Source organism: Mobula hypostoma, chromosome 3 (assembly GCF_963921235.1).
Source record: "Mobula hypostoma chromosome 3, sMobHyp1.1, whole genome shotgun sequence".
NCBI lineage: Eukaryota > Metazoa > Chordata > Chondrichthyes > Myliobatiformes > Myliobatidae > Mobula > Mobula hypostoma.
In genome coordinates this window covers 116,602,262-116,616,488 of record NC_086099.1, presented here as the reverse complement: position 1 = coordinate 116,616,488, position 14,227 = coordinate 116,602,262, and the positions used below count along the sequence as shown (strand labels likewise).

Below are 14,227 nucleotides of genomic sequence, written 5' to 3'. Positions count from 1 at the left end.
TCAGTGAGGTGAGGACCTGAATGAGTTATAATTTGGAAGACAGTGAAAAAGGCGTTATCAGTCAGTTTTAACTCATCACCCGTGTAACATTTGCCAAGTGGGATTACGAAGAACCGAATGCTGAATCAGCACGGCATCTCACTTTCGTTTTAAATGAAATAAATCAGTGACAGTCGAAACATAGCCACAACAGCTGCGGTAAAAAATGCACCTCTCTTCCGGCAGTGCCTGCATGAGAGAGTGCAGATTCTCTGCTGCGCCTGAGGCAATGCGAGTCTTCATACCGCTTGCATCCAGCGATCCGGTGCGTCAGACATCTGCTACTCTCTGAAAGTTATATGTCTAAGCACTAGCCTGCCGTGACTCGGATTCGAACCGAGGATGCTGCGGCCACAACGCAGAGTACTATCCACTATACGATCACGGCCACACACCAGCTGTGCGGTGTCTGCTGTCAAATCTTCTGATACCGGTACGACTCAATCAACGACTGCCGCTGCCTTTGCGGCGTTTCCGCGGAGACAGAAGCATAAAGTACTGGAAATAGTCAGCAGATCACCCGTAGCTACGGCTGGGGAAACAGAGTCTACGTCTCATGTACGAGACCCGTCCGCAGAACTGAAAAGGTGACTGAAGAAATTGATGAAGGTGTAGTGAGGTGTCTCTGACAGGGAAAAATCGGGGTGACCATTGCGGAAACATAACAAGCAGCTGGACGAACTCAGCGGCCTTGTGCAGACAATGGAATGGACATTTCCTGTATCAGGTCTGTGGCCATTGACATCTTCTGTAAACAAATGTACAAAGCTTATTGAGTGAATGGGAGCAGTTAGTGAGAAGGACAAAAGCTAAAGAGCGAAGACAAGAAATGTTGACGGTGCAGAGAACAGGGAATGCAGGACAGTTGCAAATAAAGGCATATTAAATTATCAGGGGCACAGAGAGTGGGAACTGCATGTTATCCGATTTGAAAATCGTATACTAGAGGGCGCACGTGTTAACGCTTGAACTGATCCAAGACAACCCCATGACCGGATGACCATGTCTGAATAATAACCTGAGGGGCATTTTACACAACGTATAGTAAAGCTATCAAACAGCTTCCAGAGGACATGGCTGAGGCAGGTAAATTCTGGGTGATCACTGGCTGTTATCCAACAACCACTCAAGTGAACTACTGGTGTCGTTTTGAGCTGGTCTGACAAATGCAAAGAAAAATGCCCCCAAAAGGAACGAAGCAGCTTCGCAGTTACCTACCAAACAAACTCCCGGTGTTTACTTCAGAGTCTACTTACCGAAAGGATTAAAAAGTTCGAAAACCAGATGCTCTGTGTCTGCAGTTCGAACACTTAACAGTGATGAGAATCCTTCATCTATAATTCTCAGTTCGAGAGACCGGGCGCCCATCCGATGTAAAATATATGCGCAGAGCTCAAGAGCAAAATGGGGCAGACTTGGGTCCCCCCAGGTTGTTTTTTTGTGTTATGGGTTTCTTCTTTTATATTTCTGCGTAGGCTAATTAAAACTGATTCTTTGTTCTGTTAACTGCTGAGAAATGGCTCCCGCTAGACATTTGTTTGGAGTAGGTTATTGATAAGAGAGTAAACGAACCAATTGAGATAGATGTTATTCTTTCTCGTGAGTCTGTAAGTTATTGTGATGCACGGGTTTTGGGGGCAGAAGGCGAGATGGAGAGAGAGTGAATGGACAAGGTGCTGTGAGCCGCTTAATGGGGTCGGACCCCGAGCAGGAGTCCGAGGTCCGGGGTCTTCGGCGAAGAGAGGAGACGGAGACGGACTCACGTGGAGTGTTTGGATGACCTCGGTGGTTGGTCCCTGGCGGCGGTTCGAGGTGGTCAGAGGGGATTGGATGGTGAAGAGAGGTTCGTTACTGGAGCTCCAACTGGTGTGCACGAAGAGATGGAACTTCGATAATTGTGGAACCTTTTATTTCGTTTTATAGTTTATCTCTATTAATTATATAGTTCCAGTAATATCTATAAAATGTAATTCATTGAATCGTATATGGTGTAGAGTCTGTTTTTTGGCAGGTTGGGGTACATCACACTGTATCTACACAATCTTAATAACCCAGTCTGGCGGGGCCGAGGGCTGTTTCCCTAGACAACAGCAAATTAAGCGACCCTGAGGCTTGCCGGGGGGCTGCATTTGGGGGCTTTTGTCCGGGATTGGATTCAATGGTGTTGCTGTGCGGTTGCCCCGTTTAAATCAGTAATGTGTGTCTCTGTGGGTTATTTGCTGGGTATTGCTGCATGTGTGCTGGGTGAAAACTTTGTTTGAGTTCAGATTAGAGCTGACGAGTTGGTGGTGGGGCTCGGAGCTGTCCATACTGTAGGGAGAGAGAGGAAAGAGTGGTCTGATTCGCAGGTAGTGTCTGCGAATAAATTTTCCATCTATGGCAGGCAGCGCCTGGCTTTTGGGTAATTGTCCACTCCAAAAGGGGCGGAAGCGGTGCGGACCTCTCAGTTGTTAGATGAGTGGCAGTTCTCGGTTGAGGGAGAGCGACAGGGATTGGATAAAAGTTTGAGTAGGCGGGCTGTTGGAGGTGTTAGAACTGTCAGGTTCAATTACACCGTAGTGACAGCTGCCAGTTATCTGAAAGAGGGGGGAAAGTTTTCGGTGTATCTTCTCTGGCTAGAAGGGCAGCTAAATTGCTTGTAGTGCCAGGGGGATCATTTCAGAGGATCAGCCCCTCCCTCAGTTGTTCAGCTGATCAGAGAGGTGTCGGGAAACTTAGTGGAGGCTCAGTAGGGGAACGACTTGGGGTCTCTGAGGGAGCACGTTCCCAGCAATGTACCAAGGAATTACCGAAAGGAAAAGACCCTATGCCTGAAGGCTTAGAGGGACCACGCTCCAATGTGTCGTTACGGATAGATGGAAGCGATGCTGAAGCCATCCTCGACACCGGGGCGCAGGGCAAGTTGTTGTGCAGTTCGTTTTACAACTGGTGTCTGAAGCATTTACCCTTGACAACCGTAAGGGCACCGGAGATTTGGGGTACCAGTGCCAGTAATTACCTAGAAGAGGATGATTAATTAGTGACCCTGGAGTTCATGGGGGCGTTGTCTGGGCACCCAACGTGTCTAGCTGCTTCTGAGGTCGCGTGCAGCACCCTGGAGCCGGTACCGAATTTAAACGAGACCCAACTGTAGTACGGCTTGGGGGGAAGTATTTGAGGGTTAGACCCTCTTAGCAGACGCTCCAAAATACCACGAGGGAGAGGAGTTGACCGCTGAAGACACCTCAGTGAGAGAGAGGTCGCGGCGACTGGGCAGAGAGTGGTGAATCTGTGGAATTCTCTGCCACAGGAAACAGTTGAGGCCAGTTAATTGGCTATATTTAAGAGGGAGTTAGATATCGCCCTTGTGGCTACGGGGATCAGGGGGTATGGAGGGAAGGCTGGGACGGGGTTCTGAGTTGGATGATCAGCCATGATCATAATAAATGGCGGTGCAGGCTCGAAGGGCCGAATGGCCTACTCCTGCACCTATTTTCTACGTTTCTATGTTTCTATGATAGTTCACAGACTTTAATGCGAACAGTGTTAAAGGGAAAAGGAAACAACAAACGCCAGGTCAAACGGGGCCGTTAACTAAAACTCAAATGGAAAACGAGCCTATACAGCGGCTGAATACCTCAGAATATAAGGAATATTGCTAGTCTTCAGATTCAGTTCACCCGACATTCCTATTTCTCAGGCAAGGCGGAATGCAGGCAGCAAAGCGTTGCTGTGTCCAAGTCTTGACAAATAATACGACGCAATGAATGGAGTTAAATGCTATCACAATGAAATAATAATTATCTAACCTGTGTATATTTACGAGCTAAGTTGTCGTATCTGCTGCGCTGCCGAATCGGTGGATGTGACAACGCCCCACACCCCAGCCGAAGCCCATGGGGCGCCATGACCTGTGTCCGCTGGAAATCCTGAATGATGGAATTGTCCAAAATGTCCATCACTGATGCTGGTTGATCCTGCAATGGTGCGCACAGCCAATATGGGAGCCAAAGACTTCCATGAAGAGACAGAAACAACAGCTTATACACAGGCAGCTCGATCAAGTGATACCGTGAGACGAGTCATTCTCAAAATGAGGACCCTCCGTTTGGAGCTAATCGGGCATCTGCTTCAACAATAAAACTAACACATAATCTTCGTGCCTATCGAAATTAACTTAATAAACTTAAACACGAAGCACCAGGAAATCGCATTACAAAGAGCGAGTCGCTCGAGAAAAAACAGAAGGAACTCTTAAACCATTTCTAACTGTTGCTAACAATTAACCAATTCAGGTGCTCTAAAAACTTCATAGCCCAATGCTGTGATGCCCTGCACAGGCCTGAAGAAGTCATAACAGGACCTCCCCTCCCTATAGCTGGCACCTGATTGCCCAGGACGACCAGAAAACTTGAGGTACCTGGGGAACTTGAGAGAGAGGCATAGGAACCCCAACAGGCTCAGATCAAGAAAACCCGGCGGGTCCGTGAGGAGTCTTGTGAGTTCGAGATGGGGAGGAGATTGAAAAAAATTAAGTTCCATTCTGTGGTCATGGAATACCCATCTTCATAGCACGTCGGCGTAGACACAGTCTTCCCAGCATACAGATCCTGCTCACTTCCTCTGTCATCTGCACCATTTTTTCTCTTCCCTGTAGTTTGGGGAATCACTCTCATCGTCGAGACCTTTGAATTAAACAGATGGTATTCAGGGAAGTACCAGCTTTTAAAACATCTGCACCACCGGAGCGGGGTGGGGATCACGGCCTAAGGTTCTTTAAGACATTTGGCGGATAATGGCGACAGTTTTGCTTGCGTCTCCGAAGCAGATCCATTTCCATCTTTAATATCTCTATTTTTCCCTTTGGCGGTTGTTTTGAAGACCCTGATCTGCAGTTACAGGCTTACTAGGGTTCTTTGCGGGAATGGAGCTCGCTCTCGGGGATTCACGACTGCCCGTTGTTCGGCACGCCAAGGGCCCGGCCTAAGAGTTCCGCAGAGTCTTTTGCAGAGTCGAGTTTTCGTGGCTGTGGAGGTCGGTATCTGGGCAGAACATCGGTGTGTCGTGGGAGATAGAAGGTATAAGGCACCGTGTCCGGAGACCTAAGATTTCAGGCACAGAGCTCGGAGAAAGCCACGCAACGGACTTTTAATATCGTAAACCAGTGAGTTGTTTGTTATGTCTCCCCTCTCACTGTCAAACGGAGACGTCTCTTTCTGCGTTATTAATGAGAGAGAGAGAGAGAGAGGGAGGGAGAGAGAGAGAGAGGGAGAGAGAGAGAGAGAGAGCGAGAGAGAAAGAGAGAGACAAAGAGAGAGGGAGAGAGAGAGCCTGTGGTATATCGTACGCCGGATAAACAAGTCTTTGATTTTGCTGTTGCTTTTCCCACCCTGGAGTGCTAGGTGGCGGGTGTCGATGCTTTTTTTTGCCGGTAGGGAGATGGGGATTGTTGCTTCCTGCCGCTTAGCCACGGGTGGGAGGGTAACTGTGGGGGACCTTGGAGTTCTAACATTTAACGTCCAAAAAGATGGAAGCTCCTGCAAAATCATTTCAGAGTAGCAACATATTGAAACTGATTATCTTTTCCTCTGAAGATAGGACTAATTCAAACCTCCTCCCAATAGCAATTGATCAAACGTATTGACATACAGTAACTCGCATGGGGCCACAACTCACGCAACATTTCAATGCAGTAATCTATTCACACTTTAGAAACCATTTCAGAAGGTACCTTTCTCTTAAATATGAAGTTACAACCAATCAAAACAACGAACTGCGTTACTATAATACTTTAAAACAAAGACACTCCGGAATGTATTCATCGTGCACAGGTAAGCAACATTCAATATGTTCAATGCACGATACACCAACATTTACAAATATACAAACATATTGTGCCAGTTCTGTAACTCTAAATTCTGATCTATGTTAGGATTCAGATTAAATGAACAGTTTGCTGTACATTTCCGGGCCTAATGACCCCCATCACAGGAACTGCTGTACACCGAACGCGGTAGATTATGTCGTATTCCGATTTTATTTCCTGCTCCGGCCCCTCCCTCACCAGTAATAACACGAATGGGATGGTGGTGAAGTCTTCTTGGAAGAAAAGTGCTTAGTGTTCTTGAATTATGTTTGAAGTGCAGATATAAATCAATTAAATAACATCTTCTGCTACGGATCATATGCTGCTATTTGAGGATATAGGAAGTGTGTTTAACTTGGACGTGCATAGTAATATGAAATTTACGTGAATGGTAAATTATTTGGACAGATGAATGTCATAGTTGTGAATGAGCGGAACAGAGATTTTAGGAAATGTGTGCCGTACATCGACTGATGATTTTGCTAATATTATAACTTTGTCTGAATCAGAAACTGCAGACTTCGTTGCATCATACAAACCCGGTAATATAGAAACATAGAAACATAGAAAATAGGTGCAGGAGTAGGCCATTCGGCCCTTCGAGCCTGCACCGCCATTTATTATGATCATGGCTGATCATCCAACTCAGAACCCAGCCTTCCCTCCATACCCCCTGACCCCTGTAGCCACAAGGGCCATATCTAACTTCCTTTTAAACATAGCTAATGAACTGGCCTCAACAGTTTGCTGTGGCAGAGAATTCCACAGATTCACCACTCTCTGTGTGAAGAAGTTTTTCCTAATCTCGGTCCTAAAAGGCTTCCCCTCTATCCTCAAACTGTGACCCCTCGTTCTGGACCTCCCCAACATCGGGAACAATCTTCCCGCATCTAGCCTGTCCAATCCCTTTAGGATCTTATACGTTTCAATCAGATCCCCCCTCAATCTTCTAAATTCCAACGAGTACAAGCCCAGTTCATCCAGTCTTTCTTCATATGAAAGACCTGCCATCCCAGGAATCAATCTGGTGAACCTTCTTTGTACTCCCTCTATGGCAAAGATGTCTTTCCTCAGATTAGGGGACCAAAACTGCACACAATACTCCAGGTGTGGTCTCACCAAGGCCTTGTACAACTGCAGTAGTACCTCCCTGCTCCTGTACTCGAATCCTCTCGCTATAAATGCCAGCATACCATTTCTGTATCACCCCAAATATCCCATACCTAGCTCTCTTTCCCAGTCCATCCACATTATGTCCCGTGGCACATTTTTCTTGCCCCTCTCACTGCTTTTCTAACTATAGCTTGAGCTCCTTTATATTGTATGAAAGATTAGTAGGAGAGCACTGCCGATCTTTCCTCCCCTTCACAGCTTTTTTACAGTCACCCGTCTACCAGGGAGCCCCTCTCCTTTTATTATCTCCCAACGATCTGTGAATTGATTTCTTAGCTACGGAGTTGTGTACCGAGCACCGGGTATTACTACCTAATTCGATATCCTCTAAAGCAAGGTGACCAGGAACTCACATAAATTGCTGGAAACACCAAGCAGGTCAGGCAGCATTTACGGAAAAGAGTAGAAAGTGGACGTTTCGGTCCTGATCTTTTCCGTAGACGCTGCCTGACCTGCTGAGTTCCTCCAGCATTTCGTGTGCGTTGCTCGGTTTCTTCTGTCGCATCTGATGAGTGTTTCCAATACAGCATGCTTGTGTCTCTGCGGAAACGCCGCAAAGTCAGTAACAACTATCGGCTGAGTCACACCTGCATCAGAGGTTTAGACAGCAGATTCCGCACCGCTGATGTGTGTGGCCGGGATTGTATAGTGGTTAATACTCTGCGTTGTGGCCGCAGCAACCTCGGTTCGAATCCGAGTCACGGCAGGCCGATGTATATACATTTAGGTTTCAGCGGCGCATGCAAATTATAAGCGCTCCTCTTTTTGCAAAATTTCTGTCCGTCGCTTCCCTCAGAAAGTTGAGTCTCCTCTGTTACCAGTAGTTTTACGCTGGACACATTGCCGCTCGCACGACTTCATCTGAACGTTCTCGATGGATCAGCAAGCTCAGAATAGAAATGGGCAATGATCGACCCCTGGGACCGAGGAATACAAGGAGCAGAAAGAGCCGCTGACTCCTTTTATTAAACGGCACAGAGCTGATGCGGCACTGATCCAGCACGCGCTTCCTCGCCAACTTGGTTTATGTTTTATGGGTGTGGCGGATGAAATGAGTTAACGCTGACTGATAAAGAATTTTTGATTCTCTTTGAAATTATAACTCACTTCGTTTCTCACCCTCACTGATTAGAAATATTCAGACTTGAGACTGAAAACAAACTCTTTCGTAACATCCGAGGCTGACTAGCGTCTCCCCAACTGATTCATTACTCAGGCAGGAATGGCAGCTCAGACTTCCGGGTTTCCGTTGTTTTAGACGCCACCGAGCGGGAGGAATTAAAGGGAAGAGGTGTGTCGTTACTGGGCAGGGAAAATGTCACGGCACTGCTCAGTCAGAACAGACTGGAGAACATGTCTGTGAGGCGTTATGGGTGAAACTGAGAAAAAAGACAGGTATGACCACGTTAATGGGGCTAAATTACAGACCACCCAACTCTCCGAGGGATTCAGAGAAACACATGTTCGGAGAATCCCCTGACTGTTGCAAGGAAGTAAAAGGTTGTTGCAGTTGCTGATTTTAACTTTCCACATGTTGACCGGGTCTACAATACTACTGAAGTTCTAAATAGTTTGACAAATATGCTCAGGAAAGTTTTATTAATCAATACGTAGATGTCCCAAGGATAGAGTGTGCAATAACTGATCTGTTATTAGGTACTGCGACAGTGTAGGTGACAGAAGTTAGATTAGGTGAGTACTTTGCATCTGATGATCACAAAGACATTAGATTCAAATAATTATGGGAAGAGATAAATCCGTTCCGTGGGTTGAGATTCTAACTTTAAGGGTGGCAAATTTTGATGTCATGAGAAAGGATCTGGCGAGTGTGGATTTGTCACCAGTTGCGGATATGGCCTAAGAGCGGAATTAGAGACACTGAAGCTGGTCGATAGTTCACAGAGTTCAATGCTAGCAGTGTTAAAGGGAAAAGAAGACTACAGCGCCAGGCCAAACGGGACCGTTAACTAAAACTCAACTGGAAAGCGAAGCCTCTACTGCGGCTGAACAACTCAGAATATAAGTTATACCGCTAGTCTTCAGAGTCAGTTGAATCGACAGTCAAATTTCTCAGTCAAGGCGGAATGCAGGCAGCAAAGCGTTGCTGTGTCCAAGTCTTGACAAATAATACGACGCAATGAATGGAGTTAAATGCTATCACAATGAAATAATAATTATCTGACCTGTGCATATTTACGAGCGTAGTTGTCGTATCTGCTGCGCTGCCGAATCCGTGGATGTGACAGCGCCCCACACCCCAGCCGCAGCCCATGGGGCGCCATGACCTTTTTCCGCTGGAAATCCCGAATGACGGACTTGTCCAAGATGTCCATCACTAATGCTCGTAGATCCTGCCATGGTGTGCACAGCCAATATGGGAGCCAAAGACTTCCATGAAGAGACAGAAACAACAGCTTATACACAGGTAGCTCGATCAAGTGAGACCGTGGGACGAATCATTTTCAAAATGAGGACCCTCCGTTTGGAGCTAATCGGACATCTGCTTCAAGAATAAAACTAACACATAATCTTTGCCCCTATCAACATAAACTTAATAAACTTAAACAGAAAGCACCAGGAAACCGCAGTGCCAAGAGGGAGTCGCTCGACAGAAACACAAGGAACTCTTAAAACATTAATAACTGTGGTTAACAATTCATCAATTCAGGTGCTCTAAAAACTGCATAGCCCAATGCTGTGATGACCCGTACGAGCCTGAAGAAGTCATTAAAGGACCTCCCCTCCCTATAGCTGGCACCTGATGACCCAGGAGGACCTGAAAACTCGTGGTACCTAGGGAACTTGAGAGAGAGGAATGGGACCCCAACAGGGAGACCAGGGACTCCTGAGGGGCCTGGCAACCCCAACAGACATAGAGACTAGGGTATCCTTAGGGGCCTGGGAACTCCAAAAGAGTGAGAGACCGGGGTATCCTGAGGTCCTGGGAACCCGAACAAACTGAGAGACCGGGTAATGCTGAGGCACCTGGAACCCCAACAGACTGAGATCAAGAAAACTCGGGCTGAACCGAGAGGAGGCTTGGGAGTCCGAGCTGGGAAGGAGATTCAAAAATTGGAAATTCCATTCAGTGTCCATGGAATACCCAACTTCATAGCACGTCGGCGTAGACGCAGTCTTCCCAGGATACAGATCCTGCTCATATCCTCTGTGTTCCATTGACTGGTCGGACCTCTCTTGCCGTATGCACTATTTATTTTTCTCTTCCCTGTCGTTTGGGGAATCACTTTCATGAGCGAGACCTTTGAATTAAACAGATTGTATGTTGGAAAATACCAGCATTTAAAACACCTACACCACCGGGGGCGGGGGGGGGGGGGTCACATCTTAAGGTTCTTTAAGGCATTTGGCGGACCTTAGGGGGAACAATGGCGACTGTTTTGTTTGCGTCTTCGGAAGCAGGTTCATTTCCATCTTTAATACCTCTATTTTTCCCTTTCGCGATTCTTTTGAAGACCCTGACCTGGAGTTACAAGCTGACTCGTGTTCTTTGCGGGAATGGAACCCACTCTCGGGGATTCACAACTGGCCGTTGTTCGGCACGTCAAGGGCCCGGCCTAAGAGCTCCGCTCGCTTTTGGAGGACCGAGTTTTCGTGGCTCTGGAGACGACGGAACAGAGGTCAGTGTCCGGGCAGGACAACGGTGTGTCGTGGGAGATAGAAGATGTAAGGCTCTTTGTCCGGAGACCCGAGATCTTTCGGCACAGAGCTCGGAAGTAGAGACTCAACGGACTTTTAATATCGTAAACCAGCGAGTTGTTTGTTATGTCTTCCCTCTCGCTGTCAAACGGAGACACCCCTTTCTGCTTTATTAATGACAGAGAGAGAGAGAGAGAGAGAGAGAGAGAGAGCCTGTGGTATATCGAACGCCGGGTAAACAAGTAGTCTTGGGGTACTACAAGTCTTTGATTTTGCTGTTGCTTTTCCCACCCTGGAGTGCTAGGTGGCGGGTGCCGATGTTTTTTTTTGGCCTGTTGGGAGATGGGGATTGTTGCTTGCTGCCGCTTACCAGCGGGTGGGAGGGTTGCTGTGGCGGACTGTGGGGTTCTGACATTTAACGTCCAAAAAGATAGAAGCACCTGCAAAATCACTTCAGAGTAGCAACATATTGAAACTGGTCATCCTTTCCTCTGAAGATAGGATTAATTCAAACCTCCTCCCAATAGCGATTGATCAAACGTATTGACATACATTAACTCGCATGTGGCCACAACTCACGCAACATTTCAATGCAGTAATCTATTCACAATTTAGAAACCATTTCAGAAGATACCTTTCTCTTAAATATCAAGTTACAACCGACGAAAAGGACGAACTGCGTTACTATAATACGTTAAATCAAAGAAATTCCGGAATGTATTCATCGTGCACAGGTAAGCAACATTCAATATGTTTAATCACGATACACCAACATTTGCAAATATACAAACATATTGTGCCAATTCTGTAACTCTAAACTCTGATCTATGTTAGGATACAGATTAAATGAACTGTTTGCTGTACATTTCCGGGCATAATGTTCCCCATCACAGGAGTTGCTGTACACCGAACACGGTAGATTATGTCGTATTCCGATTTTATTTCCTGCTCCGGCCCCTCCCTCACCAGTAATAATACGAATGGGATGGTGGTGAATTCTTCTTGGAAGAAAAGTACTTGGTGTTCTTGAATTATGTTTGAAGTGCAGAGATAAATCAATTAAATAATAGCTTCTACTACGGATCCTACGCTGCTATTTGAGGATATAGGAAGTGTTTTTAACTTGGACGTGCATAGTAATATGAAATTTACGTGAATGTAAATTATTTGCTCAGATGAATGTCAGGGTTGTGAATGAGCGGAATAGAGATTTTAGGAAGCTTGTGCCGTACATCGACATATGATTTTGCTAATATTATAGCTTTGTCTGAATCAGAAACTGCAAACATCGCTGCATCATACAAACCCGGTAATATATCAAGTTTCTAATGCACCCTATTTTCTGTATCACCCCAAACATCCCATACCTGGCTCTCTTTCCCAGTCCATCCACATTATGTCCCGAGGCACATTTTTCTTGCCCCTCTCACTGCTTTTCTAACTATAGTTAGAGCTCCTTTATATTGTATGAAAGATTAGTAGGAGAACACTGCCGAACTTTCCTCCCCTTTATAGCTTTTTTACATTCACCCCTCCACCAGGGAGCCCCTCTCCTTTTATTATCTCCCAACGATATCTGAATTAATTTCTTAGCTACTGAGTTGTGTACCGAGCACCGGGTATTACTACCTAACTCGATATCCCCTAAAGCAAGATGACCAGGAACACACATAAATTGATGGAAACACCCAACAGGTGAGGCAGCATTTACGGAAGAAAGTGTAGACAGTGGACGTTTCGGGCCTGATCTTTTCCATCGACGCTGCCTGGCCTGCTGAGTTCCTCCAGCATTTCGTGTGCGTTGCTCGGTTTCTCCTGTCGCATCTGATGAGTGTTTCCAGTACAGCATGCTTGTGTCTCTGCGGAAACGCCGCAAAGGCAGTAACAACTATAGACTGAGTCACACCGGTATCAAATGTTTAGACAGCAGATTCGGCACCGCTGATGTGTGTGGCCGTGATCGTATAGTGGTTAGTACTCTGCGTTGTGGCCGCAGCAACCTCGGTTCGAATCCGAGTCACGGCAGGCGAATGTATATACATTTATGTTTCAGCAGCGCATGCAAATTATAAGCGCTCCTCTTTTTGCAAAATTTCTGTCCGTCGCTTCCCTCAGAAAGTTGAGTCTCCTCTGTTACCAGTAGTTTTACGCTGGACACATTGCCGCTCGCACGACTTCATCTGAACGTTCTCGATAGATCATCAAGCTCAGAATAGAAACGGGCTATGATCGACCCCTGGGACCGTGTAATACAAGGAGCAGAAAGAGCCGCATTACCTCAGCAACAGCAGAGGATCTCCGCTCTCTGATCCAGGCACTGGCAGAGGAGGGGTGCCATTTCCCCAGCCGCTGTGTCTGTGAGTCGCCTGCCGCATCATCCTATGACACTCTTCTGCGTTTCTCAATAGTACCAGAACTGCTCACAACTCTCCATTTGTGGCCTTACCAAAATCCTGTGCATGTGCAACATGACTTGCCAAATTTGTCACACAGTGCAGACCGTTTAAGACAGGATTGCGGTATGCCTTCTTTACCAGCCTATCTGCTTCAGGGTTACATTCAGGCTTATGGCAAGATTCTTAGCAGCGCGGCGGAACAAGAGAGACTGCATAGTTTGTGAATGCTATCCCTGCAGCAAAGCAGGGTGAGGGGTGAGAATGAACAATGAGCACTACAGGCAGCACAGTAACAGGGTTCTCGGCACTCGTATCTGCCGTACATAATGCGAAATGAAACTGATAACCCCTGCCTATCCGAGATGCACATTCTTTCATTACATGTATATTCATGCGCCTATCTCAAAGGATCCCAGGGTGTTAAACAGCATCACTCCTGTCAGCTTGCTAGAGACATCTGTTACTCTCTGTGTGACTGACATTTGCTTTGAGCTTCTTCGTTAACATTTGTCTCCTCTCACCTTAAATATTAGAGTTAAGTTTATATTCGAAAGGAAATTTTCCACATACACGGTGCGACATCGAAACATATAGTGAAATGAGTCCTTTGCAGCAGGGACTAACACACGCCGAAGAATTCCAGGGCACCCGCAATTATTCCCTTGATTTCGGCTACAGTAGAGTACGCCTACAATTTACTATCCCTAACTCGCTGCACGTTTTTGGAATGCGGCAGGAAACCAGAGCAATCGGAGGAAACTCAGGTACTCCCGGGGAGAACGGACGAACAGCTTACAAACTGCCGTAGAATTCAACACCGATCGGTGATCCCTGGCATTGTAAACAGTTGTGCTTTAGTCACGGTATTGCGCTGCCATTTTAACTCTTGTATTTGCCATTTCCACACCAGCGGAATAGTTATGATTGTCAATGCATCTATGCCTGTCTTAGTACTACATACTAGTGGATCTATAAATAGATGCTATTTTATTTCCTTTATTCCAAACTATAAATGCAATTCTTTCTCCATTTCGGCCTCTGTCTTTCACCTTGCGCAGCCCTTTGACAATCACACTGAGGCTAGATGAGTCTAGTCCAATCTGAGCTGGTTTTCAGT

General features: G+C 46.4%; 2 non-coding genes across 2 annotated transcripts; one reads left to right on the top strand and one right to left on the bottom strand.

The window, feature by feature from the left end:
* Positions 1–355: 355 nt before the first annotated feature.
* On the bottom strand, positions 356–427 carry trnah-gug (transfer RNA histidin (anticodon GUG)). Its single transcript has one exon. It is a non-coding gene; the product is annotated as a tRNA-His (tRNA).
* A 12,240-nt stretch (positions 428–12,667) lies between these two features.
* On the top strand, positions 12,668–12,739 carry trnah-gug (transfer RNA histidin (anticodon GUG)). The gene has a single exon. It is a non-coding gene; the product is annotated as a tRNA-His (tRNA).
* Positions 12,740–14,227: the final 1,488 nt, after the last annotated feature.